Source organism: Ranitomeya variabilis, chromosome 1, assembly GCF_051348905.1.
Source record: "Ranitomeya variabilis isolate aRanVar5 chromosome 1, aRanVar5.hap1, whole genome shotgun sequence".
NCBI classification, from domain to species: domain Eukaryota; kingdom Metazoa; phylum Chordata; class Amphibia; order Anura; family Dendrobatidae; genus Ranitomeya; species Ranitomeya variabilis.
In genome coordinates, this window is record NC_135232.1 from 1,051,551,634 (window position 1) to 1,051,577,017 (window position 25,384).

The 25,384-nt window shown below is 43.2% G+C and overlaps 1 long non-coding RNA gene across 1 annotated transcript in view; it reads left to right on the forward strand.

Annotated features, from left to right (window-relative positions):
• Window positions 1–17,397, forward strand: part of LOC143785666 (uncharacterized) — a 50,749-nt gene extending 33,352 nt beyond the window's left edge. The window contains exon 3 of the long non-coding RNA XR_013218052.1: window positions 17,187–17,397. This is a non-coding gene — a long non-coding RNA (uncharacterized LOC143785666). The remainder of the gene's footprint in view (window positions 1–17,186) is intronic.
• Window positions 17,398–25,384: the final 7,987 nt, after the last annotated feature.

A 25,384-nucleotide genomic window follows, 5' to 3' on the forward strand; every position in this document is an offset into this window, starting at 1 on the left:
GAGGATGTGTCCCGTGCGGTATTTTTACATAACTGCATGGTGGGCTCCAAGAATGATTTTTCTCTGGTGGGCCCAAGGTACTCCAGTCCAAAGCTGGCCAATGTGAACATGCGTTTATTTTTGTGTTTTTCATGCTCTTCTCAGATTAAGGCCGGTGTCCCACTTGCAACTGCAATGCGAGAAACTCGGGCGAGTCTGTCGCCTCAATACCCGGCACTGCCGCCGGCACTCGGGACCGGAGTGTGCGGCGGCATGTTTTTCTATGCAGTTGAATGCTCTGATCCGAACCGCCGGCGGCAGTGACAGGAATTGAGGCGAGATACTCCCGCGAGTTTCTCGCATTGCAGTTGCATGTGTGACCCGGCCTAAGGGTAAATTTCCACTGCCGAGAGACAAATCGGTCCGTAATCTGGACCGAAAAAACGGATGTAGTGTATGCGATTGTCATGTGAGTGCAATGCGATTTTTAATTGCATCATCCGTATGACATCAGTATGACATCCGTATTGCTGTCCGATTTTTACGCACCAGTGTCCTTTGAAAAGCCGGCAATTCAGCGCTGTGTACAGTAAAATCACACTGACAGGTTAGAATAGAGTAGATGTATGCACATAGAATGTGTGTATATACATATATATATGTCAGTGAGACACCTATATATGTATATTTATATTTAATGCAGCGCTAGATAGCATAAAAGCCGCTAATTCAATTGCCGGCTTTTGCTCTCTCCTTCCTTCACAAACCTGACATGATATGAGACATGGTTTACATACAGTAAACCATCTCATATCCCCTTTTTTTTTTGCATATTCCACACTACTAATGTTAGGCTACGTTCACATTTGCGGTCAGCGCCGCAGCGTCGGGCGCCGCAGCGGCGCCGCATGCGTCATGCGCCCCTATACTTAACATGGGGGCGCATGGACATGCGTTGTGCTGCGTTTTGCGCCGCATGGCCGCAAGCGTTGGACGCAAGAAACGCTTCAAGTTGCATTTTTTTTGCGTCCAACTTGCGGGCAAAAACGACGCATGCGGCGCAAAACGCAGCGTTTTAGCGTGCGTTTTGCCGCGTTTTTGTTTGCGTTGTGCGCTGCGGCGCCGACGCTGCGGCGCACAACGCAAATGTGAACGTAGCCTTAGTAGTGTGTATGTGCAAAATTTGGCCGCTGTAGCTGCTCAAATAAAGGGTTAAATGGCGGAAAAAAATGGCGTGGGCTCCCGCGCAATTTTCTCCACCAGAGTGGTAAAGCCAGTGACTGAGGGCAGATATTAATAGCCAGGAGAGGGTCCATGGTTATTGGCCCCCCCGTGGCTACAAACATCTGCCCCCAGCCACCCCAGAAAAGGCACATCTGGAAGATGCGCCTATTCTGGCACTTGGCCACTCTCTTCCCACTCCCTGTAGTGGTGGGATATGGGGTAATGAAGGGTTAATGCCACCTTGCTATTGGAAGGTGACATTAAGCCAGATTAATAATGGAGAGGCGTCAATTATGACACCTATCCATCATTAATCCAATTGTTTGAAAGGGTTAAAAAACACACACACGTGATTTAAAAGTATTTTAATGAAATAAACACAGCGGTTGTTTTAATAATTTATTGCTCTCTCAATCCATTTCAAGGCCCTCGCTTGGCAAAATAATAAACGCACAAGATACATACCTTCTGCTGACCCGTCACGTCCAACGAGGTAATCCATCTGAAGGGGTTAACTAATATTACAGGCACGAGCTGCGATAAACCACACGCTCGTGTCTGTAATCCCCGGGTGCTGAAAGGAAAGCAGAGTGATCTATACTTACATTCAGTCGCGGTGATGCGCCCCTGCTGGATGTTCTCATGAACTGCAGCCTGGGAACTTTTTCCCACGCTCCAGGTCATATGAGGACATCCACCAGGGGGCGCATCACCGCGACTGAAGAAAATGTAGGTCAATGACCTACATTTCCTTCATTCGCCGGGGAATTACAAGCACGAGCACACAGCTGCATTTGCAGGGCTCCTACTTGTAAATTATTTTAACCCCTTCAGATGGATTACTTCGTGGGACGTGACGGGTCAGCAGAAGGTATGTATATTGTGTGTTTATTGTTTTGCCAAGCGAGGGTCTGCAAATGGATTGAGAGAGCAATAAAATATTAAAGCAACCGCTGTGTTTCTTTCATTAAAATACCTTTAAATCGTATGTGTGTGTGTGTGTGTTTTTTAACCCTTTCAAACAATTGGATTAATAATGGATAGGTGTCATAATTGACGCCTCTCCATTATTAATCTGGCTTAATGTCACCTTCCAATAGCAAGGTGGCATTAACCCTTCATTACCCCATATCCCACCGCTACACGGGAGTGGGAAGAGAGTGGCCAAGTGCCAGAATAGGCGCATCTTCCAGATGTGCCTTTTCTGGGGTGGCTGGGGGAAGATGTTTGTAGCCACGGGGGGGCCAATAACCATGGACCCTCTCTAGGCTATTAATATCTGCCCTCAGTCACTGGCTTTACCACTCTGGCGGAGAAAATTGCGCGGGAGCCCACGCCAATTTTTTCCGCCATTTAACCCTTTATTTGAGCAGCTACAGCGGCCAAATTTTGCACATACACACTACTAACATTAGTAATGTGGAATATGAAAAAAAAAGGGATATGAGATGGTTTACTGTATGTAAACCATGTCTCATATCATGTCGGGTTTGTGAAGGAGAGAGCAAAAGCCGGCAATTGAATTAGCGGCTTTTATGCTATCTAGCGCTGCATTAAATATAAATATACATATATAGGTGTCTCACTGACATATATATATGTATATACACACATTCTATGTGCATATATCTACTCTATTCTAACCTGTCAGTGTGATTTTACTGTACACCGCGCTGAATTGCCGGCTTTTCAAAGGACACCGGTGCGTAAAAATCGGACAGAAGTCGCATGGTGCGAGTGCTGTGCGATTTTTTTCTCGCACCCATTGACTTGCATTGGCGAGTCTCGTCCGAGACTCGCAGCAAATCGCAGCAAGTTGCGATTTTTTTCTCAGTCCGATTTCGGCCGAGAAAAAAGTCGCAAATGAAAAGACACCTATTGAATAACATTGGTCCGAGTGCAATCCGATTTTTTATCGGATTGCACTCGTCCGTTTTCCTCGCCAGTGGAAATGTACCCTTTGTAGCAAAAACCTGGTGACAGATTCCCTTTAAGGCTATGTGCATACGATGCGGATTTCCTGCGGATCCGCAGCGGATTTTTCCGTGCAGAAACGCTGCAGATCCGCACTGTGATTTACAGTACAATGTAAATCAATGTGAAAAAAAAAACTGTGCAGATGGTGTGGAAAAATCCGCGCGGAAATGCACTTCTTTTGTGCAGATCTGAAGCGTTTCTGCACCCTTCCATTAAAGAAATCCGCAGTGGTATAAACCGCAGAAAATCCGCATCAATTCCGCATAAAAACCTCACAAAATCCGCAGCAAATCTGCACCTGCGGATTCTGCCAGGAGATGCAGATTTTGTGCAGAAAATTATGCACCCCATTCCGCATCGTGTGCACATAGCCTAAAAGTGGACCAATTCATGAATATAAAACTACATACAGAGTACAGCTAGAATTCATTAGTGAGCCATCACTGCCACCTAGTGGTAGAATACTAATACTACATGTATCAACTTTTTTTTTACATTTATTATTATTATTATTATTATTATTATTATTATTATTTATTTATTTATTTATTTTTAGAGCACCATTGATTCCATGGTGCTGTACATGTGAAAATGAGCTACATACAAAATATAAATATAAATTACAACAAAGAAACTAACAGTGACAGATGGGTACAGAGGAGAGAAGACCCTGCCTTCATGGGCTTATACAAAAACGAAAATAGTAAAAACAACAATCAAGGAAGTCCAAATTAATGAAAAAAATAAAAAAAATATTTATTAATACAAAAGATTAGGGAGACAACCATGTGATGGTAGAGAAAAGCTGGCGCCTAGGAGTGAGCACAAAATGTACAGTGAAGGAAATAATTATTTGATCCCTTACTGATTTTGTAAGTTTGCCCACTGACAGACATGAACAGTCTATAATTTTAAGGGTAGGTTAATTTTAACATTGAGAGATAAAATATAAAAAATAAGATCCAGAAAATCACATTGTATAAATTGGATAAATGTATTTGCATTTTGCAGTGAGAAATAAGTATTTGATCCCCTACCAACCATTAAGGGTATGTGCACACGTTACGGATTGGCCTGCGGAATTTTCCGCACAGAATCTGCATCTGTTTACAGAGAACTCAGGCCTGCGTTTTACCTGCAGATTTACCGCGGATTTATCGTGGAATTACCGCGGTTTTTGTGCGGTTTTCAACAGCATTTTTACACCTGCGGATTCCTATTATGGAGCAGGTGTAAAACGCTGCGGAATCCGCACAAAGAATTGACATGCTGCTGCTGAATGTAACCCGCAGCGTTTCCGCCCGGTATTTTCCGCCGCATGTGCTCTGCGGATTTTGTTTTCCATACGTTTACATGGTGCTATACAACGCATGGAAAACTGCTGTAGATCCACAGCAGAATCCACAACGTGTTCACATAGCCTGAGAAACCCGTCAGCACTTCTGTATTTCTCACCCTCCTGGTTTTGGCTTACATATGCTGATGTGAAATACTGACCAAACACTCAGCGTGTGAACGTGGCCTTAAACATACTGTAGACAAAACAAACATCCTCACTCCAAAAAAAAGCTGAAAAAAGTGTGAAGAACACCACAAAACAAGCTGAAAAACAGGTGTTTTGAATGCAACATTTTTACTGCTAATAGAAAAGGTTTTGGCTACTGAAAAAAATGCTGCATGTGATCATAGTCTTACTCTGAAATGCTATGTCTATCTGTGGTGTTACATAGGACTGCATGTGATATATACAAAATTATCTGTACTCAGAGAATTATCACTGCTATCTCTGGTGTTACATAGGACTGCAGGTGACATCTACTACATTATCTGTTCTCAGAGAGTTAGCACTGTTTTATCTGAAGAGTTAAAAAAAAATTAAGAGGGGGTTGGGGGCAACTCTTTGTCTTGGGCCCCCAATCTTTTCTGACCCTAGCAACGCCCCTGTGTACAGCTAATAGTGGCAGACCCGTTGGCCGATATACCACCTACCACTCCTACCTCTGCCCTGTGTATCTAATCTTGTCCTGTGTATCTAATCCTGTCCTGTGTGATACTGACTGGTGAGTTGTCTATCTAATCCTGTCCTGGGTATCTAATCCTGTCCTGTATAGCAAACAGTATCACACAAGATAGGATTAGATACACGGCTCAGCAGTCAGTATCACACAGGACAGGATTAGATACACAGCTCAGTAGTCAGTATCACACAGGACAGGATTAGATACACAGCTCAGCAGTCAGTATCACACAGGACAGGATTAGATACATAGCTCAGTAGTCAGTATCACACTGGACAGGATTAGATACACAACTCAGCAGTCAGTATCACACAGGACAGGAGTAGATACACGGCTCAGCAGTCAGTATCACACAGGACAGGAGTAGATACACAGGACAGGTTTAAATACACCAGAAAGTATTAGATACACAGCTCAGCAGTCAGTATCTAATTCTCTCCTGTACACTCCTCTCTCCCCATGGGTCGCTCTCCCTCCTATGCTCTCCTCTCCCCCTGCATGTCTTTCCCCATTGTGGTTTATTATTTTTGTTGCAGGAGACGAGGGAGTCGGGGATTATGGTTTAATTAAGATTAATAAAGGACTTTATTCTGGCTGTGTATTTACAATACAACTACAGGATTAGTAATGGATACTTGTCTTATAGACGCCTCTCCATTAGTAAGCCGTGGGCTTGATGTTACCGGACAATATAAAGGTGACATCAACCCCACAAATATGAACCCCACTTGCTACCGCTACAGAGCAAGTGGGAATTGCCAGGCAAAGCGCCAGAAAAGGCGCATCTAACAGGCGGCCGAGAGCTGATGTTTTTAGCCTGTGGGGGGACCATATCCATGGCCCCTTCCTAAGCTATTAATGTCAGCCCGCAGCAGTCTGCATAGCATTTACTGGTTATTAATTATAGGGGACCCCACATCTTTTTTTTTTTTGGAGGGGGGGAGGTCCCCCATTTCAATAGCCAGTAAAGGCTAAGTATACAGTTGTGTGAGCACACTCCCCCCATAGACCAGCACACTGCTCTCCTGAAATACTCTGTGCTCCTGTCACCCTGCTCCTTCCACCATACCTCTCTCTGTGACCCCCTAGACCAGCACAATGCCATATGGATCACATATAATGCGGCGGCATATATATTTATCACATAATACTCCCATAAAGACCACACATTATGCGGCCATATATATTTATTACATAATACTGCCATATAGATCACACATGATGCCGCCAAGTATTATGTGTGATCTGTATTATGGCATTGTGTCATCTATATGACGGTATTATATGTGATCTATTTGGTGGTATTATGTTTGATCAGTGTTGTGGAATGATGTGAAAACTATATGACGGTATTATATGAGAACTATATTTTGGGATTATGTGTGATTATGTGGCAGTAGTATGTGAGAATTATATGGTGGTTTTATGTGTGATCTACATGGTGGTATTGTGTGTGATCTATATGACAGTATGTGAGAAGTATATGGTGGTATTGTGTGAGAAGTATATGGTGGTATGAGAGAAGTACACTCACCGGCCACTTTATTAGGTACACCTGTCCAACTTCTTGTTAACACTTAATTTCTAATCAGCCAATCACATGGCGGCAACTCAGTGCATTTAGGCATGTAGACATGGTCAAGACAATCTCCTGCAGTTCAAACCGAGCATCAGTATGGGGAAGAAAGGTGATTTGAGTGCCTTTGAACGTGGCATGGTTGTTGGTGCCAGAAGGGCTGGTCTGAGTATTTCAGAAACTGCTGATCTACTGGGATTTTCACGCACAACCATCTCTTGGGTTTACAGAGAATGGTCCGAAAAAGAAAAAAAATCCAGTGAGCGGCAGTTCTGTGGGCGGAAATGCCTTGTTGATGCCAGAGGTCAGAGGAGAATGGGCAGACTGGTTCGAGCTGATAGAAAGGCAACAGTGACTCAAATCGCCACCCGTTACAACCAAGGTAGGCCTAAGAGCATCTCTGAACGCACAGTGCGTCGAACTTTGAGGCAGATGGGCTACAGCAGCAGAAGACCACACCGGGTACCACTCCTTTCAGCTAAGAACAGGAAACTGAGGCTACAATTTGTACAAGCTCATCGAAATTGGACAGTAGAAGATTGGAAAAACGTTGCTTGGTCTGATGAGTCTCGATTTCTGCTGCGACATTCGGATGGTAGGGTCAGAATTTGGCGTAAACAACATGAAAGCATGGATCCATCCTGCCTTGTATGGAGCATCTTTGGGATGTGCAGCCGACAAATCTGCGGCAACTGTGTGATGCCATCATGTCAATATGGACCAAAATCTCTGAGGAATGCTTCCAGCACCTTGTTGAATCTATGCCACGAAGAATTGAGGCAGTTCTGAAGGCAAAAGGGGTCCAACCCGTTACTAGCATGGTGTACCTAATAAAGTGGCCGGTGAGTGTATATGGCAGCATTATGGGTGATCTATATGGCGGTATTATGGGTGATCGATGTGGCGGTATTATGGGTGATCTATGTGGCGGTATTATGGGTGATCTATGTGGCGGTATTATGGGAGATCTATATGACTTAGAAGTATATGGCGGTATTGTGTGTGATGTATATGGCGGTATTATCTTAAGAAAGGGGACCCATTCTAGGGTGGTTTTGGCTGAGCACCTGCACGCGGGTCTGGGGTAATAGATGGGGCAGCATGACCTCCAGTTCGGTGCAGTCAGGGGAGGGCTGGTGAAGCAGCTAAATAGAAGGGTCTCATTTTTATCTTTAGTATATGGCTACATTTCCCCCCAACCTGCTTCCCAGCATCACCCCGTACTGCGCCTGTCACCTCGCTTTCACACATTGCCAGGACAGGATGGAGAAGCCAGGATCTGAGGAGAGGAATGGGGTCTTTGCATGCAATGTCTGGATCAGAACAGGCCATCAATCAGCAGAAATGTTTCCTGGATTTTTGTGGAGCAGACGGTCCATCCATGTGTATGAAAGACAGCGTTCTATGTAAATCCCTGGCTGCTCCGCACACCGAACAGGGTGCCCCCCATAGACCAGCACACTGCTCTCCTGAAATACTCTGTACTGATGTCACCCTGCTCCCTCCACCATATATCTCCCAGAATCCTTGCTGCCTGCCATCCTCTGTGACTGTTTACTTGTCAGTATAACTTTGCAGTCACTAAGAAAATGGCTGCTCAATGTGTTCCTAAATCTCATCTGCTCTTATCCCTTAGCAAACACCCAGAAGGGGAGGAGAGGAGACATCACAGCCATGTCAGCCGACTCCGCCCATAATTACTGCAGTGCAGTAATGTGAGCTAGTTGTACACTAGATTTTTGTCCAATTTCAGTAGCTGCTCCCCCCAGTGTTTAAAACTGGAAATGCCAAACCTATTAAAATTATTTTTCATATTTTACTAAGTTATAAACAAATTATGATATTTTTTAACAAAATGTAATTATTAATTCTTTACATTTTTTCATTTGCTGTAAAAAAAATTTTTTTGATGGCACCTTCCCTTTAAGCATTCCAAACTGAACCTCTCATCCAGTCCCAGTCATGAGGGGCTTTCTTCTCATTTTCATTTGTCTCCAGCCCCTTAATTTATTTCTCTATGGGACTGCTCTGTACTCATATTGTGCGTTTATGTATTTAGTATGGCTTAAGGGAATTATTGTGATCGTTACACATCAAATCTGTAGATGTTATTACAATTCAGACTTTTTTAGTGTGGTAACTTTAAAATATAGTAATGATAAAATATTGATAATGGTCCTGCCTAGTGAAAAGTTTATTTTACAGACTTATGGAGAAAGGCACAATGCCAGGCATTCAAGGGTTAATTCTTTGGAACACTGAGAGGGACTTTCTAGCCAATGAACAATCAGCAATAAACATCTGTGGTAACTACGGCAACTGTGCTGATGTCATAAACACATACATCTATGATACAGGAGAAGATTCCAGAACCACCAGTCATTCAGCCGTATGAGGAGCCGTACTTGATGTGTCTGGAGACCTGGAGCTTCATCACTCCACAATCAATGGGAGGAAGGGGACACCGCCTAGCCAGCCAGATCATCCATACCGCCTAGCCAGCCAGATCAGCCATACCGCCTAGCCAGCCCGATCCGCCATACCGCCTAGCCAGCCAGATCAAACTAACCCTAGCGATCAATGGGGTGACAGATGTTGCAGACAGATCTCCCTCACGTCCGGTACTCGCCGCCTTCACCTTTATGTGTACGGCCTGGAGAGGTCGCATTAGGCTTCTCCATACCAAATATGACACAATGTACAAATTCTGGTACAATTTGCTGTTATGTGTCGGCATTAACCTTCTAAGCCCAAGGGAAGGGCAGTCCTCCAGCCATCGTTCCCTAGAGGTTTCCACCATGGGGTTTTTCCTCTCCTGAGTGCTGAAGGATGATTCTTCGTGAGTCGGAGGTTATGCCATTTTCAGTGTCTCTTTCATAGTAATTGGCTGATTCTAAATTTGAGACACTGACAGAAATAATAATAATGAGATTTGGAATAAAATTCGGTCAATTTATCATCCAATAAAAGTGTTTGGTGTGTTTCTTTCACAATCTTGGGTTGGGGAGATTTTCTTGGGAATCAGGATCCAGCATCTATGATCAAGCCATGAAGCCAGAAATGGAGTCGGAGCAATTTTAACCCTGTGCTGGAAGACAGGACGGAGCAGAGATGACAACGTGTTACTGCACAATTAGCACAAGTTCACACTCTTACTTGCATTCAGATAATGGGGGTGATTAAGGGCCGGACTGGGACTAAAAAGCAGCCCTGGCACACACAATTCACTAGCCCACATACAATAAGTGTCCTCAACCCGAATAATAGAACACTGACAGGTCGTGCAGAATTTTGCTTTACTTGTTACACACCTTGCTTAAATATGTTGTCCACTAGTCAGACAACCCCTTCTCAATCCAAATGTTTTCCCCTTTTAAATTAATAAAATGTATACTCACCTCCGGTTACGGCGCCGTTCCAGCAGTGTCGGCATCCCTATAGCAAATCAGCGCTGGCTTCACTCTACCCGCCTTCGGACATATCACATACATCTGGAGGAAGAGAGAGCAGCAGCACATCCATGTGTCACAGGCTGAGTACAGACAGTTATTCACTGACCGGCCCCAGGTGTCCTGTCCTGAACTTACAGCCTCATACTGTATATGCTTATGTAGTGACCAGGAAAGCCATTACTAATGTATGTTATATATCATATGGTGTGTTCTCTATTCCTTACATGATTACACTTGCGACACCGACTCCTTGTCTTGCCTTGGGAGGAGGTAAACTATTTAATTCTCTGCTGCCCTCTCCAGCCTTGTTTTGGTATTACAACTTGTAGTACTATACTGCCCTCTTGTGCCTTAGTTTGGCATTGCAACGTGTTTTTCTGATTTGAAGATAAATGGCAGTTGGAGGTGGTGCGTGCGGGACAAACAGGGCTTTATGGACGGTTTTGGTGGGGAGAGGAGGTAGAAAATTGGGGCTCCTGGATTGGGACAAGTGGGGTGTACAAATAGCACCCTATTCGGAGTCTTCCGCGTTATGCAGCAACAGAGTGCTGAGACAAGAGAAGGAACTGCAGAACTGCGCAGCAGATTCCCTGGATACTCCGATCTGATTAAGGTCAGTTTGATCCTCCCCCTTCATGCAGCACAGTAAGTCAAATGAAAAGTTACCACCATCCTCCCAAGTCCGGGACCGAGAAAAGGCTTTGACCGTCGCAATTGTAATAAAAAATTATCGGCTACCCATGACGGTTATATTGAAAAATATAAGGATTGCTACAAATATTCAGTAAAGTTCATCTTTCAAGTTTGCACGACAGCCCGGTGTATGCTTCTTTCGTCTGCAGCCTCATACTTTGCGGGCAACAACATAACTCACAGTCTCATATATCCGTCGTCTCCTCCTTTATAATTGCCACCGAACCTAGAGATTGTTAGAGCCATCGGAGTCACTGTGACTGAACCATCCTCCGAGATACTAGGCCCTGCATCTCACAAGGCGGTGCGCCACTTATGAGGTTGTTAATTTGGGGTCAAAATAACTGTGGCCAGTTTGTGAATGACGTCTGTACTCGGACTGCGACACACAGATGTGTGAATGCGGCTTTAATTGAATAAATTGTCTCTATTCTTCTATTAACAGTCTGGCAGTGTACCATTATCTCTCACAATATCAGACTGTAACAACACATCCCTGGGGGAAGAGGAATAGCGACGCCCAGTTGTCAGTTAGGTTTAGGCTACACTTTTTGTAGTGCTATAAATCCTACACAGAACCGAAGGAGTATATGTCCAAACCAATTTTAACAAAATAGATATTTTATTAATAAATACATAGTCATCATAATGGTAATAACCAGTGTAACAACAGACATGAAAAGCACAGACATCAACTCATGTGGGGGAAGCACCACAACTGCAATAACAGAATGAGCAAGTGAGCAAACCACCAAAGGCACAGTCCGTATCCACTGTTACCATACACAATCCAAAGCCTATTCCATAAGGCAGGGTATAAATGGATATGCCAAGACCTCAGTGTAAATAATGGGCCTGAAATACTTCATAACCTTGATCCAATCCCGCAAAGTATAAAATGTAAAGGACCCCTTTAAAGGTCGCTCAATTTACCCATGGTAATATCTGTCAGTGTGTGCTCCACAGCAGCCCCGACGCGCGTTTCGCGTGGCCTTCCTCCGGGGGCTGTGTATGTGTGTCATTAACGAATGCTTATATGCCAAAGGCACAGCTGTTCCCACTGCTAATTCACGTAGGCGGAGCGTGCGCACATTAACATGACAGACGTCATACATGTCGTCACTGCCGTAAATCGTCACCCGCGCATGCGCACTAAAGTATGGATACCAGACGGCGTACCAATAGGTATGATATATATACCCGCCGCTTGTAGCAATCTCCCCGGCAATAGATGGCGCATGTGCAGGCCCCAAATGACACATCCTCGCAAGCCGCACACATGTCTCAGCGGGTGAAGGGGGAATACCCATGACGTCATATCACCCGTTGGACATTACGGAGGCCCACGAGAATGTATCAGGATTCCAGCCACAGTGAACATGCGCACATGTTGGGAAGGTCAAGTTAGAAAAAATGTATGGAGAAAGAAACCCCTATGGGGTCCAGAAGAATAGTGCAAAAACTATATATGTATATCAAAGGAGATAAAAACATCCCATACCTATAAGCCTAACTAAAGTGATAAGTGCAAAAAGTGACAAGTGCAAAGAGCAATTATAAGCAAATAACAACATAAAAGACAATACCATAGTGTAATCATGGTAGTACAAGGTATATACAAGCCACAAAATATGTGGACTATAAAACAGTGATAGATAATAGAAAGTAAGGAAAATGAAGATCGGTCTCAGGAGCGCAGAAAGAAGACTCGAACACCAGGTTGTATTTGAACCACAACGCGTTTCAATGGATAACACCGTCTTCATCAGGTGGGCAGTTTATTAGTGGTGACAAAGAGGCAGTATTTAAATAAACATCAACCAGTCGCACAGCTATTACAATTACATATGCTAATGTGTAGGTATAATAGATAATTAAAAATTTGCGACTGGTTGATGTTTATTTAAATACTGCCTCTTTGTCACCACTAATAACCTGCCCACCTGATGAAGACGGTGTTATCCATTGAAACGCGTTGTGGTTCAAATACAACCTGGTGTTCGAGTCTTCTTTCTGCGCTCCTGAGACCGATCTTCATCTTCCCTGCTATCGCGTCCTCCACTGGAGGTGTTCACCCGTTTGAGCTAGTACAGCCATGAGTCTTCTTGGGAATGATGCAACAAGTTTTTCACACCTGGATTTGGGGATCCTCTGCCATTCTTCCATGCAGATCCTCTCCCATTTCTGTCAGGTTGGATGGTGAACGTTGGTGGACAGCCATGTCAGGTCTCTTTAGAGATGCTCAATTGGGTTTAGGTCAAGAATGGTCACAGAGTTGGTGTTGAAGCTAGATATACAGATTTCCACAAGGAGCGCTTTGCCTTTTTTGTCTTACATCATATAAGAGACACAGAATGGTGTGTACATCAAATAGGAGGCAATGATGCTGTGTATAAATTATGTAGACACTGTGTGAAAGAAGTGACACGCTCTATTGCGCAAAACACCATGGAAAGCGCAACATACTTATGACAAAAAAAACAAGCTGGTACTATAAAATGCAGCTGAAAGTTGGATAAAAAAGCATTAAAAAATGCCTAGCGTGAACTTACCCTAAATAATAAATCTACTTGAGACTTTAGCTACAATAAGTGGGAGGGAAGTATTATCGTGTGAAGAAGCATCTCTAACATTCCCAGTATTAACAAACCAAGTATTCACATTCATGGGGGTTTGATCCTTTGCTTCTCAGGGTGAAAGCCTTATTACCCAGATAGGGCCATATTTAGGGTTCATGCTGCTCTGGGCTCCTGTAGGGCTTCCGCCCCCTATTGGTGGGTTGGGATAATGCTCACTATGCAGTTTTGGTTGCTGTTGGCCAAAAACTTGTTAGGCAAATGGATATCAGTCCCAATGGCCTTATACACAGGCTCATTCACCCCACATTTTGTCTCTTGTCACCTAATATGCTGTACTTAGGGCGGTGGATACTTAGGGGCGTGTTGTGAATTTGGTTTTTGGGCTCCCCCGGTGGTCACTGGTGGTACTGGATTTGTGTGCTTCACTTTCTCTGTTCACCTGTTTCCATCAGGATATGGGAGTATCCTATTTAGCCTTGCTGCTCAGTTATTCTAGTGCCGGCCATCAATGTAACCAGAGCCTTTCTGTTGCATGTTCCTGCTTCTAGACTACTATCAGCTAAGTTGGACTCTTAGTCCTAAGTTTGTTTGCATTTTTGTTCCAGTTCACAGTTATGTTATGTTTCTGTAGCTGGAAGCTCTTGTGGGCCGAAATTACCACTCCGGTGTCATGAGTTGACACATGAGTCTTAAAGTAATTTCTGGATGGTATTTTAATAGGGTTTTCAGCTGACCGTGAAGTTCCCTATTGTATCTTCTTACTATCTAGTAAGCGGACCTCGCTTTGCTGAACCTACCTTCATACTGCGTATGTCTTTTCCTCTGAACTCACCGTCAATATATGTGGGGGGCTTCTGTCTCCTTTTTGGGGGAATTTCCCTAGAGGTAAGCCAGGTCTGTTTTTTTCCTCTATTAGGGTTAGTTAGTTCTCCGGCTGGCGCTGGGCGTCTAGGGATAAAACGTAGGTACGTCACCCGGCCACTGTTAGTTGTGTGGTAGGTTTAGCTCACGGTCAGCTCGAGATTCCATCACCCAAGAGCTAGTCTGTTATTTAAGTTCTCTGACGTTCCCTTGCCATTGGGAACCATGACAGGGGCGGTACCAGTAGGTTGTTTTTTTGGGGGTGTTAATAGGGGCTAAGTTCCTTATATGAATATGCGGCTGCTCTGTCAGCTCGGTCACTGCCACCACTGCCTATGCAGAGCGCAGACCAACTCATCACAGCTGCTGCTCTCTGCATTGGCAGCAATCAAGAGACTAAGCGGGCTTGGGCTAAGGTTAGGGTTAAATATACATTTAGGGTTAGGCCTAGGTGAGGGTTAGCTTTAGTGATTGGTAATAAAATAGATAAAAGAAACCACACAAAAAATTCAGACAATTGGATTAATAATGGATAGGTGTCATCATTGACGCCTCTCCATTATTAATCTGGCTTAATGTCACCTTACAATAGCAAGGTGGCATTAACCCTTCATTACCCCATATCCCACCGCTACAGGGAGTGGGAAGAGAGTGGCCAAGTGCCAGAATAGGCGCATCTTCCAGATGTGCCTTTTCTGGGGTGGCTGAGGGCAGATGTTTGTAGCCAGGGGGGGCCAATAACCATGGACCCTCTCCTGGCTATTAATATCTGCCCTCAGTCACTGGCTTTACCACTCTGGCGGAGAAAATTGCGCGGGAGCCCACGCCAATTTTTTCCGCCATTTAACCCTTTATTTTCGCAGCTACAGCGCCCACATTTTGCACATACACACTACTAACATTAGTAGTGTGGAATATGCAAAAAAAAGGGGGATATGAGATGGTTTACTGTATGTAAACCATGTCTCATATCATGTCGGGTTTAGGCAGGAGAAATGAAAAGCCGGCAATTGAATTACCGACTTTTCACTAACACCGCTGCGTATTTCTCGCAAGTCACACTGCTGGTCCATGTGGAATCCGTATTTTTCTCGCCCCCATAGACTTTCATTGGCGTTTTTTTTGCGCAATACGCTGACAAACGCAACATGCTGCGATTTTGTACGGCCGTAGAAAGCCGTATAATACTGAACCGTAATATACGGCTGATAGGAGCAGCCCCATTGAGAATAATTGTGCCGTTTGTTTGGCGAGTTTTACGGACGTATTTTCTGCGCTCTTACGTCCGTAAAACTCGCTAGTGTGACGCCGGCCTTAGGCTATATGCACACGTTCAGGAAAGTGTGCAGAATTTTGCTGAACAAAGCCGGACTTTTTCTGCAGGAAGTCCGCACGTGTTTTTTCCGCTTTTTTTTTCGCGGATTTTTCGTGTTTTTCTCCGGGGCTTCCCAATGCAATAAATAGCTGCAAAAACGCAAAAAATCTGCAAAATTTATGAACATGCTGCGTTTTTTACCACGATGCTTTTTTTTGCACAAAAAAACACAGCATGGGCACAAAAATTGCGGAATGTATTAAAAATGATGGGATGCATATGTATGTGGCAAAAAATCCTGAAATTGTGCACATAGCATTAGGGGTGTCAAAATGCTGCCCATTGGGAGACATTTCAGACAGCCGCATGAGGTGGTCCGACAGCGCCCTCTGCGCCAGGGTAACATGACCTGCAAGTCCTCCCTCTAAACCACCCAGTGTCGACCCTGAGTTTTTGCACATGTTGTCATTTTAATTTGCACCAAAGCATTGCACACTGATTCAGAATCAATACTTCCCAACTGGACAGATTGATATCTCTGAATGTTTACTGGTTTGGGGTTATATTGTGATGTACAAATATTAATTTAAATAATTTTTGAGCAGCGTACAATTTTGGAATGTTTTTATTATTTTTCCTAATAAAGGACTTGATAAGCACTGTTCACTTTAAAGGGGATTTCCAAGATTGAGGCAGATAAGCTCATGTAATACACATACACAGTGTGAGGAGTCACATATAGAGCGACTGCAGAAATTTGTCTTGAGTTCGGAAAACCCCTTTAAGCTGTATCGCAATGTGATTATTCAGCGTAACACTCCGCGCTTTCAGAGAAAATCTGCTTGACGTTACATTGTTTGTTGCTGCGGCCTCTGTCATGAATTGCATCTAATCATTGCAGTGTATACCAGGGCCGGGACCAGGAGTGTTGGTGGCCTAGGCAGATGAAGCTGACGGTGCCCACCACATCCCACCCTGATGACCCCTCAGTAAAGGAAGGAGTTCAGAGACTTGGGTAAAAGGACCTCTAAAGTACCCCATCTTTTTTACCAAAAAATAACAGCAAAAGAAAAAAAAAGTGGAGTACTTTAGGGTTGAGGCTCAACAGGGAGTGTGATTTCAAAGTTCTATATAGAATCATTCATTGTTTGGGAGCCATTTACACAATACACAGGATAAATAGCGATATTCACCCCTGACGTCCTATATTTTACATGTCAGACCCAAAGACAGTAATGGAAACTAATATGACTTAGCTATAATGGGGGGCGCTTGGTTTCAATTAAAGTGTCCATCATTTGGTGGATGCCCTAATGGTAACTAAACAGATAAAGGGATACGGATATGTATGATTGTATTTAAAGTAGCACTCCTCCTCCTCCTCCTCTTCCTCCTCCTCCCATTACAGTTTTATTCTCTTAATACATTGCAGTCATCATATTATATAGCACTGTGTTCTTACAATTGCTCAATTTACCCTTCTACCCATCTAATTGTTCCTTTTTCCATTAGGTCTATGACATCACGTGATTAATAACTGACGAGCTGAATCTTTGTAAGTCAGGCCCATATACACTGCTCACAAAATAAAGGGAACACTAAAATCCCACATTCTAGATATCACTGAATGAAATATTCCAGTTGTAAATCTTTATTCATTACATAGTGGAATGTGTTGAGAACTATAAAACCTAAAAATTATCAACGTCAATCACAACTAATATCCCACGGAGGTATGGAATTGGAATGATGCTCAAAATCAAAGTGGAAAATGAAGTTACAGGCTGATCCAACTTCACTGGAAATGCCTCAAGACAAGAAAATGATGCTCAGTAGTGTGTGTGGCCTCCACGTGCCTGTATGATCTCCCTACAACACCTGGGCATGCTCCTGATGAGGCGGCGGATGGTCTGCTGAGGGATCTCCTCCCACACCTGGACTAAAGCATCCGCCAGCTCCTGGACAGTCTGTGGTGCAACGTGACGTTGGTGGATGGTGCGAGACATGATGTTCCAGATGTGCTCAGATTCGGGTCTGGGGAACGGGCGGGCCAGTCCATAGCTTCAATGCCTTCATCTTGCAGGAACTGCTGACACACTTCAGCCACATGAGGTCTGGCATTGTCCTCCATTAGGAGGAACCCAGGGCCAACCGCACCGGCATATGGTCTCACAAGGGGTCTGAGGCTATGTGCACACGTTGCGGATTTACTGCGGATCTGCAGCGTTTTTTTTCCGTGCAGAAACGCTGCAGATCAGCAAGTGATTTAAAGTATAATGTAAAAAAATGCTGTGCTAATGGTGCGGAAAATTCCACACGGAAAATCTGCGGATTAAAAGAAGGAGCATGTCACTTATTTTGTGCGGTTCTGCAGCGTTTTTGTCCCCATTCCATTATAGAAATCCGCAGGGGTAAAAACGCATCAAATCCGCACAAAATCTGCATAAAAACGCATCAAATCCGCACCTGCGTTTTCTGCCAAGAGATGCAGAATCCGCACTAAAAATTCCAGAGGCAAATCCGCAACGTGTGCACATAGCCTGAGGATCTCATCTCGGTCCTCATGAACTGGAGCCTGGGAAAAGTTCCCACGCTCGAGTTCATATGAGGACATCCAGCAGAGGGCGCATCACCGCAACTCAAGGTAACTACAGGTCACCCTGCTTTCCATTCATTCCCCAAGGTTTTTACAGGCACGAGCACTGCTTTAGCAGAGCTCCTGGCTGTAAAATGATTTAACCCCTTCAGATGCATTTACTTCGTGGGACTTGACCTGAGCGACGGAAGGTATGAGATATTGTTGTTTTTTTATTTTTCCTTTGTTACAGAACGAGGGTCTTCAGGTGGATTACCAGTATAATAAAATATTACAACACCCTGTGTCTTTATTTCATTAAAATACTTTTAAATAATGTGTGTGTGTTTTATTAACCATTTCGTAGTATTGGATTAATAATGGATAGGTGTCATAATTGACGCCTCTCCATTATTAATCTGGCTTAATGTCACCTTACAATAGCAAGGTGACATTAACCCTTCATTACCCCATATCCCACTGCTACACGGGAGTGGGAAGAGAGTGGCCAAGTGCCAGAATAGGCGCATCTTCCAGATGTGCCTTTTCTGGGGTGGCTTGGGTCAGATGTTTGTAGCCGGGGGGGCCAATAACCATGGACCCTCTCTAGGCTATTAATATCTGTCCTCAGTCACTGGCTTTACCACTCTGGTGGAGAAAATTGCGCGGGAGCCCACGCCAATTTTTTCCGCCATTTAACCCTTTATTTTACAAGCTACAGCGCCCAAATTTTGCACATACACACTACTAACATTAGTAGTGTGGAATATGGAAAAAAAGGGATATGAGATGGTTTACTGTATGTAAACCATGTCTCATATCATGTCGGGTTTGGGAAGGAGAAAGAAAAAGCCAGCAATTGAATTACCGGCTTTTCACATATCTCGCGCTGAATTAAATATAAATACAGTATATATAATATATAAATATATATATATATATGTGTGTGTGTCTCAGTGACATATATATATATATACACACTGTATATATGTTTTAACGAACATTTGAGCACATAAATCCATTAGATGTCGGTTTTGCAAGCCTGCGAGAAAATATTGCAGTACGGATGCCATACGGATTAAATACGGAGGATGCCATGCGCAAAATACGCTGACACACCCTGCCTACGGATGACATACGGATCACTATTTTTGGAACATTTCTGCGTATTACGGCCATAAAATACGGCTGAGTGTGACGCCGGCCTTATACAGAGCTGAGCATTCAACAAAACTGGTAGATCCGCAGCAGATAAAACAGTTTTTAGTCAAAACTGCCACAGCCAGTAAAGTAAGTGATAAATCGCTGGAATCAGGGTCTCTGCCCCTACAGCATGCTGTTCTTATATGTGGTAGCAAAGACTTGGTGACAAATTCCCTTTAATAGTTTTTCTGTATTACATATTTATGCAATGTGCTCTACACGTTGTGTCCCTGCTATAGTCTACAGGTGGTTTTCTTGCATTTTTTACAGGCGAATGATTACTGATCTTACAGTCTATCTAACATCCAGGCAAGTGATTCCCTGGCAGAAACATGGATTTCAGAGCCCGGGTCAGGACAAGTATTGTGCTCTGCTGAACCATGGACCATTCCATTAGCATTCCCTGAGGTCCCCCCACCAGTCCAGTATGGGATCCCCTATTCCCCAAGCAGATTTATTGTATTATAAGGAAATACCAATGTCATTATACTTTTTGCTTTTCCATAAAATTAAGAAAAAAAACCCTATTAAACCCCCAAACAACAATACTGGAAATGTTAGAGATGCTTCTTCACACGATAATACTTCCCTCCCACTTATTGTAGCTAAAGTCTCAAGTATATTAATAATAATAATAATAATAATAATAATTTTATTTATATAGCGCCAACATATTCCGCAGCGCTTTACAACTTATAGAGGGGACTTATACAGACAACAGACATTACAGCATAACAGAAATCACAGTTCAAAACAGATACCAGGAGGAATGAGGGCCCTGCTCGCAAGCTTACAATCTATGAGGAAAAGGGGAGACACAAGAGGTGGATGGATTTATTATATATAAATTATATATATGTATATTTATTATTTAGGGTAAGTTCACACTAGGCTTTTATGCTTTTTATCCAAATTTCAGCTGCATTTTATAGTACAAGCTTGTTTTTTTGTCAGCAGTATTTTGTGCTTTCCATGGTGTTTTGCGCAATAGAGAGTGTCACTTCTTTCATGTTTTTTCAGCTTTTTCACCCATTGACATGAACAGGTGGTGAAAACGAACTGAAAATCTGCAGCAAAAATGCAGGTATCTGGTTTTGCTGTGTTTTTAGTGCCAAAACCTGGTAGAATAGAACTTTTTTTTTGCAATAAACTTTATCAGCATGCACAAGAGACAAATCTAGCATGCCATAAACACAGCAAAAAAAACGCAAGAAAACCCAAGCAAAACCTGATTTTTTCTCAACTTCTTTCCTGCCAAGACATCAGGTCTTGCTGCAGAAAAAAACGTGTAGTGTGAACTTACCCTAACACAGCATTGTGAGGCTAGGGCTCCAAAGATGGCTGGAGGTTTGCCTTCCAAAAAAACACCAATTACAGGTGCTTCTCACAAAATTAGAATATCAAATAGTTAATTTATTTCAGTTCTTCACTACAAAAAGTGAAGCTCATATATTATATAGAGTCATTACAGAGTGATCCATTTCACGTGTTTATTTCTGTTAATGTTGATGATTATGGCTTACAGCCAATGAAAACCCAAAAGTCATTATCTCAGTAAATTAGAATACTTTATAACACCAGCTTGAAAAATTAATTTAAAATCCAAAATGTCCTACTGAAATGTATGTTCAGTAAACGCACTGAATACTTGGTCGGGGCTCCTATTGCATCTATTACTGCATCAATGCGGCGTGGCATGGAGGCGATCAGCCTGTGGCACTGCTGACCCCCGCCAACAGACACTGTGACAAGAAATGTTTTTTTATTAAAAACATCATCCCGCTCTGGATATTCTGACCCAAAATTACCCCTCTTTCCCGCACTTTCCCACTAAATACCCTTCATCCTCCGCCCCCTTTTTCCACTCCACAATTGACCTCCCTGTAAACCCTTAAGCATTTCAAACTGAATCTCTCATCCAGTCCCAGTCATGAGGGGCTTTCTTCTCATTTTCATTTGTCTCCAGCCCCTTAATTTATTTCTCTATGGGACTACTCTGAACTCACATGTATTTATTATGTATTTAGTAGGGCTCAAGGGAGTTATTGTGATCGTTACACATCAAATATGCAGATGTGATTACAATTCAGACTTTTCTTGGGGGGGTAACTTTAAAATACAGTAATGATAAAATATTGATAATGGTCCTGCCTAGTGAGAAGTTTATTTTACAGACTTATGGAGAAAGGCACGATGCCAGGCATTCAAGGGTTAATTCTTTGGAACACTGAGAGGGACTTTCTAGCCAATGAACAATCAGAAATAAACATCTGTGGTAACTACGGCAACTGTGCTGATGTCATAAACACACATATCTATGATACAGGAGAAGATTCCAGAACCACCAGTCATTCAGCCGTATGAGGAGCCGTACTTGATGTGTCTGGAGACCTGGAGCTTCATCACTCCACAGTGGGAGGAAGGGGACACCGCCCAGCCAGCCAGATCAGCCATACTGCCTAGCCAGCTCAATCAGCCATACCGCCTAGCCAGCCAGATAAAACTAACCCTAGCGATCAATGGTGTGACAGATGTTGCAGCCAGATCTCCCTCACGTCCGGTACTCGCCGCCTTCACCTTTATGTGTACGGCCTGGAGAGGTCGCATTAGGCTTCTCCATACCAAATATGACACAATGTACAAATTCTGGTACAATTTGCTGTTATGGGTCGGCATTAACCTTCTAAGCCCAAGGGAAGGGCAGTCCTCCAGCCATAGTTCCCTAGAGGTTTCCACCATGGGGTTTTTCCTCTCCTGAGTGCTGAAGGGCGATTCTTCGTGAGTCGGAGGTTGTGCCATTTTCAGTGTCTCTTTCATAGTAATTGGCTGATTCTAAATTTGAGACACTGAAAGAAATAATAATGAGATTTGGAATAAAATTCGGTCAATTTATCATCCAATAAAAGTGTTTTGTGTGTTTCTTTCACAATCTTGGGTTGGGGAGATTTCCTTGAGAATTAGGATCCAGCATCTATGATCAAGTCATGAAGCCAGAAATGGAGTCGGAGCAATTTTAACCCTGTGCTGGAAGACAGGACGGAGCAGAGATCACAACGTGTTACTGCACAATTAGCACAAGTTCACACTCTTCCTTGGACTAAAAAGCAGCCCTGGCACACACAATTCACTAGCCCACATACAATAAGTGTCCTCAACCCGAATAATAGAACACTGACAGGTCGTGCAGAATTTTGCTTTACTTGTTACACCCCTTGCTTAAATATGTTGGATATCCACTTGTCCACTACTCAGACAACCCCTTCTCAATCCAAATGTTTTCCCCTTTTAAATTAATAAAATATTTACTCACCTCCGGTTCCGGCGCCGTTCCAGCAGTGTCAGCATCCCTGTAGCAAATCAGCGCTGGCTTCACTCTACCCGCCTTCCGACATATCACATACATCTGGAGGAAGAGAGAGCAGCAGCTCATCCACAGTTAGGTCCATATATAATTGGACAGAGACAACATTTTTGTAATTTTGGTTATAGACACAATGAATTTTAAACAAAACAATTCAGATGCAGTTGAAGTTCCGACTTTCTGCTTTCATTTGAGGGTATCCACATTAAAATTGGATGAAGGGTTTAGGCGTTTCAGCTCCTTAACATGTGCCACCCTGTATGGACCTAACTGTATGTGTCTCAGGCTGAGTACAGACAGTTATTCACTGACCGGCCGCAGGTGTCCTGTCCTGAACTTACAGCCTCACACTGTATATGCTTATGAGGTTGTTAATTTTGAGTCAAAATAACTGTGGCCAGTTTGTGAATGACGGTCTGTACTCGGACTGCGACACAGATGTGTGAATTGCAACTTTAATTTAATAAATTGTCTCTGTTCTCCGATTAACAGTCTGGCAGTGTACCATTATCTCTCACAATATCAGACTGTAACAACACATCCCTGGGAGAAGGGAATAGCGACGCCCAGTTGTCAGTTAGGTTTATGCTACACTTTTTGTAGTGCTGCATTCTGGTTTTAACCATTGAGCGGCAGTTGAAGTTTTTCACACTATTAACCTGCAGATATGGGGTTAATCTGCAGGTTAATAGCAATCTAAAGCTGTGCAGCCGACAGTCCGGCTACCAGGTGGAAATGACCTTTATTCCTCCTGGCGGCCTCCGGCTTTCAGTCATAGAGTACGGCTGCAGCAGCTTCAGTCATCGCTGAGTACATAGTGAGCTGCGGCTGACAGCTCACTATGATGACAGATGGCTGACAGATGTGTATGTATATAAACGTCAGTAAGACACACACACACATATACAGTATATCTACAGTACAGACCACAAGTTTGGACACACCTTCTCATTTAAGGATTTTTCAGTATTTTCATGACTATGAAATTTGTACATTCACACTGAAGGCATCAAAACTATGAATTAACACATGTGGAATTATATACTTAACAAAAAAGTGTGAAACAACTGAAATTATGTCTTATATTCTAGGTTCTTCAAAGTAGCCACCTTTTGCTTTCATGACTGCTTTGCACACTTTTGGCATTCTCTTGATGAGCTTCAAGAGATAGTCTAATCCTACCAAACCAGACAGGATATGAGACATTGTTTACATACAATAAACCATTTCATTTCCTTTCTATTTTTACATATTCATCACTAATAATGTTAGTAGTTTGTGTGTGCAAAATGTGGGAGCTCTAGTTTTTAAAATAAAGGGTTAAATCACAGAAAAAACTGGCGTGGGCTCCTGCGCAATTTTCTCCACCAGAGTGGGAAAGCCAGTGACTGAGGGCAGATATTAATAGCCTAGCGAGGGACCAGGGTTATTGGCTATTGTAAGGTGACATTAAGCCTGGTTAATAATGGAGAGGAGTCAATAAGACACCTATCCATTATTAATCTAAAAGTAGGAAAGGGTTAAAAATACACACACATTAAGAATAAAGTATTTTAATGAAAGAAAGACACAGGGTTTTATTATCTTTATTGTACGCTCAATCCACCTGAAGACCCTCGATCTCCTGTAAAAAAAATCCAAAATAAAAAAGCAACAATATCCCATACCTGTCCGCTGTACAGTCAAGTCGCACGCTGTAAATCCATCTGAAGAGGTTAAATACATTTACAACCAGGAGCGCTGCTAATGTAGCCGCTCCCGGCTGAAAAAGACTGGGGAATGAATGAAACGAAGGTAATGTAGCTTCGGTGACTAGCGGTGCCGTCACCGAAGCTGCGCCCCCTGGTGGCAGAAACTCATTTGAACTGTAGCATGAGAAAATATTCAGAAAAGTTCCCACGTTACAGTCCATATGAGGATATGCCACCAGGGGGCGCAGCTTCGGTGACGGCACCGCTAGTCACCGAAGCTACATTACCTTCGTTTCATTCATTCCCCAGTCTTTGTCAGCCGGGAGCGGCTACTCAGGCCAAAATGCAGAGCGCAGACCAACTCATCACAGCTGCTGCTCTCTGCATTGGCAGCAATCAAGAGACTAAGCGGGCTTGGGCTAAGGTTAGGGTTAAAGATACATTTAGGGTTAGAGCTAGGTGAGGGTTAGCTTTAGTGATTGGTAATAAAATAGATAAAAGAAACCACACAAAAAATGGAAAATAAAGTAAACAAAATGGAAATGTATAACTTTTTTCTTAATTTTATGGAAAGGGAAAAGTATGACATTGTTTTTATCTTAAAATACAGTAAATGTGCTTGGGGAATAGGGGGTCCCATACTGGACTGGTGGGAGGACCTCAGGGAATGCTAATGGAATGGTCCATGGTTCAGCAGAGCACAATACTTGTCCTGACCCGGGCTCTGAAATCCATGTTTCTGCCAGGGAATCACTTGCCTGGATGTTAGATGGACTGTAAGATCAGTAATCATTGGCCTGTAAAAATGCAAGAAAACCACCTGTAGACTATAGCAGCGACACAACGTGTAGAGCACATTGCATGAATATGTAATACAGAA